Here is a 4336-nt window from a genome sequence, read left to right as displayed (position 1 = left end):
AAGGAGAGAGAGAGAGAGAGAGAGAGAGAGAGAGAGAGAGAGAGAGAGAGAGAGAGAGAGAGAGAGAGAGACCGTGTTTTCTTATATCATCTTTTGAACATTACATTCAAAGAGTGAAAATGCGTCGTATATGATCCATTGTTATAGTTATCATCATCACTATTCGTTGAATACCTTCAAGTTGATTTTGCGTGGAGGGATCAGGGATGTTTGTTTTGAGGGGGGGGGGGCGTTTTTTATGTTGTTTTTTGTTGTTGTTGTTAGTTTATTATTGTTTTTGTTGTTGTTGTTGTTGGCTGCTTTGTTTTAGTTTGCTTGTTTGTCTTTTTTCTTCTTTTTTCCCAATTATTCTTCTTTTTTTTTTGGAGGGGGGGAGGGGGAAGGCTGATTTTGCTGGTGGTTTTGGGAGTGGGGGCGCCTCTGTTATTTCAAGATGTTTAATCTGCATTGCATGTCATGATTAGCGTGAGTGTGAAAAGTGATTGCTTTGGTCTCTTTCCTGCAGGAAATCAATGTCCTGCAAAAGGGACAACTTTGGATGCTAAAAGATTTTGCGAATCCTCCTCTGGAAGCTGTGTATGAAACGACATGTTAAATACAGGGTAGTTGAGCTGCGATGATGGTGGTGTTTGTGGTGGTGATGGTATAGAGTAGATGGCGAAAGTGGTGATGACGGTGAGGTGATGGCTAGAATGATGGCGAGGGTGGTGGTGGAGGTGGTGTAGTGTAGTGCAGATGGTAAAAGTGGAGAGGGCGACTAGGATGACGAGGATGGTGATGATAGAAGCGGTGGTAATAAGGGTGCCAGAGATGATACAAGGTGATTGTGTTTTTAATAACATAGCGGTGATGGTGAATGTCAAGATGATAATGGGGATAGCGATTGTGGCGACAGTAACCGCAGTAGTGATGGTGATGGTGATAAAAAGTATCGATGGTAATGAAGGTGACTCTGTAACATAAAAAACACTGGTGCAAGTGACGGTGATAAAAGGTTACGATGATAGCGACGGTGATGGTGAGTGTGGTGGTGATGAAAAATAACAGTGTTGATGATGGTGATGCTGAAGATGATTATGATCTTGGCTATATTTTCACAAGGAGAGGGGGGGGGGTGTATGTCCGAAAATGTAAGAACCTTCACCCGGTGCTGCTGTTTGTACTTTAAGTCGATTTTTCTTTATGTATGCCTATAGATCTATTCTTTGGCTGGTATGAAAGTTTCTCCTCCGAACTAACCGTAGACTGTTATAAAATGGGGTAAAACGATAAGAATTATTCTTTTGAGCCTAATCTTCAGACGTCAAGGCTTTATCAGCTTAACCCAAAATAGCCAGCGACCCAGTTTTCTCCCAAAAGTCACATTTGTCTGTTTGGGACCAATCACAGCTTTATGGGTTGTCTCGCTGACTATTTAAAAAAAGAAAAAAAAGAGTTGTGTAACCACCGGTACTACCACAGGCCTCCGCTCACGTTGGGCTGACAAGTGGATGATAATGATGCCTCAGTGATAACGAAGCCATGAGCAACAAACGATGGAGGCGCCAACAAATGCACGCCTGTTTCTAGTGGTATCGATTATCGTGTGTACTCTTACAGCTTCATTGTGTACTAGCAAATAAACAATTAACATGAAATTATTTGTTCGCAAACATGGGCGACACACAACACGCGTTTTTTAAGTGAGAACAGCTAAGAGTTAAAAGTAATTCTTTTTATTTTTATATAAATAATTATTATTTCACCGTTTTAAGGCGATGTCCAACAGCGTAAAAACAAACTATGACACAACTTGGTGGCGTCGGTGGTCTAGTGGTTAGGCAACTGGACTCGTAATCGAGAGGTTGCAGGTTCGGGGGTTCGAGCCGCGGGCCCGACGTTGTGTCCTTGGGAAAGGCACTTCACACGAATTTTCCTCGCTTCACCTAGGTGGGAATGGGTACCCGGCCATAGACAGCGAAAGATCTTGTCAGTAGGTTAGGGTTTTAGCGCTTATAAATGGTCGCTTGCACTGTATCCTTCCCAGGAAGTTGAGGTTGTTTCAGAATGCTCTCAGGTCTGCTGGGGTAATAGTTCAGATTGTGAAGCGCATAGAGCTTGCTGTTGAGCGGGCATTTGCGCTATACAAATGCTATCTATTACTAATCTATTATCAATAATTTTTAGAGAAGCGAACACTTGCTCAATGTTTCTTCAGTCTAAAGAACTGCATGAAATATCTGAGTTTAACTATAAAGTATAATATTATACTAATTAATTTCTTGCGTCATACTGCACTGGTATTTGGCGCTGGAGTGGATTAAATTATACAAACAAAAGCCAAAGTATTTTTGTTTCAGTGCACCTTATTGCTCTTTAGTTTAAGTAAGTGTTTTACGGCACTTGCAACACAATAAGGTCATATAAGTGCCGAAAATTAGAGGTGTTGCAAGAGAGTAACAAACACAAAAAAGAAGGAGGGGAAATAAAGGAAACAAGGAGCAAACCACACCAAAGAACCTGCCAATCTCCCACCCTTAATGTTCTGCCCCTGGCTTGAGATCTAATAATAATAATAATAATAATAATAATAATAATAATAATAATAATAATAATAATAATAATAATAATAATCATAATCATAATCATAATAATGATGATGATGATGATGATGATGATGATGATGATGATGATGATGATGATGATGATGATGATGATGATGATGATGATGATGATGATGATGATGATGATGATGATGATGATGATAATGATGAGGATGATGATGATATCTGTACATCTTGGTCCCTTATCCCGACAAATGAGCAAAAAAGATCCTGCCCAAGGCACAAATCATTTTTCTCCTTCATATTGCGTTGACGTCCTCCCACGTCGGTGCCAGCACATCAGGGTTGTCTATTTCACTTTATTTTACAGAACAATTCACAGCACATCAGAGTTGTCTATTTCATTTCATTTTCTAGAACAATTCACAGCACACACCTCTTTGTTTCGTCCTTTGACATTAACATTGTTCGTTACCGTTGGACCCAACCGGGGCCTTCCATATACCCAGCATACACGGATTCTTCGGATTTTCGGGACAAGGCAGATTAACACCAACATAACATATGCAGGCACACATATTATCACAGAAAGATCGATGACGATATGCGCATCATGTTATGAACAAAGAGTTGAAAGAATAAGGGAATAAGGCAGACTTTCCTCCAGGGGGTGGGGGCAAAAGTTGCCATTTCGGTACAAAACAGCCGAATTCACTTAAATTTGACTGTGACCTCCAAAATCTAGCTTGTTCTTTTCAGGTCACAAATCGATTAGGTTGCCTTGAGTCAAAAGGGTAGCTTTTGCTCCTTTAATAAAGGAAATATTGGCAAGCAGTATGTCGAATGCTGGTCAGATAAACAAAAAAGCATCACCATTTTCACATTTTTCTTCTAAAATGTAGGTGCTTTACGCATCCATCGACATAATTTAGATAATGCATGAGGCTGGCGTCATAGTTACATTACAAATGACATCATCTCATAAAATGCTCTCTTTGATTTCTATTCAAGGTAGCCAAAAGTTGACGGTGATGTATTTCTGCATTGCTTTTCACACATTGCGTCACGACACCCATGTCTGGTGTCCTCGTCTAGAACTATCTCCCATAACATTAACATTTCAGGGTAAGATAGTCGGAAATAAAAATCTGATATTAATTTAAAAGCATACTTTATAAAATTCCATCTTGATAGTTAGCCCTTATTCTTTGAACTCTTTGTTCACAGCGTGATGTGCATATCGTCATCGATCTTTCTGTGATAGTATGAATGCCTGATAATGTATTATGTTGGTCTTAATCTAAAAAGCGTCTGTATGCACTTTCATGCACACGTATTTTGTGTTTAGATAAAGGTATTGTAAAACGCCTAGAGCTGTATTGTACGGGAGTGGGCGCTGTAGAAATAATAACATGCAATATTATCAACATTATTATTAAAAATCAATTCCTGTGTGAAGAAAAGATGCTGTGATCCCAGCACGAACCACATGGTGAAGTTTTCTTTCTTGTTGCGGCTGGGAGGAAGCGTAATACAGAAAGAAGGAGATAAGAGATCGAAGCCAGTGCACGATTTGACGGAACTGTTCATGCCGTCCTGTTCACATATTCTGTCAGTCGATTGTACTAAATGTTGGGTTTTGCTATAGACCATTGTTCATGGTTCTCTATCTGTCTCTGTCTCTGTCTGTCTGTCCGTCTGTCTGTCTGTCTGTCTGTCTGTCTTTCGGTCTGTCTGTCTGTCTGTCTGTCTGTCTGCTTCTCTGAATCTATAATTTGCTTACCCCCTCCCCC

The 4336-nt window shown here is 40.1% G+C and overlaps 1 protein-coding gene across 2 annotated transcripts in view; it reads left to right on the top strand.

Moving 5' to 3' along the window:
- Positions 1-4336, top strand: part of LOC101846655 — a 77985-nt gene that overhangs the window by 37312 nt on the left and 36337 nt on the right. The window lies entirely within an intron of this gene.

Source organism: Aplysia californica, unplaced genomic scaffold (assembly GCF_000002075.1).
Source record: "Aplysia californica isolate F4 #8 unplaced genomic scaffold, AplCal3.0 scaffold00218, whole genome shotgun sequence".
NCBI classification, from domain to species: Eukaryota; Metazoa; Mollusca; class Gastropoda; order Aplysiida; family Aplysiidae; genus Aplysia; species Aplysia californica.
The sequence above is the reverse complement of the archived record's forward strand: the minus strand, read 5'-3'. Positions and strand labels throughout refer to the sequence as shown.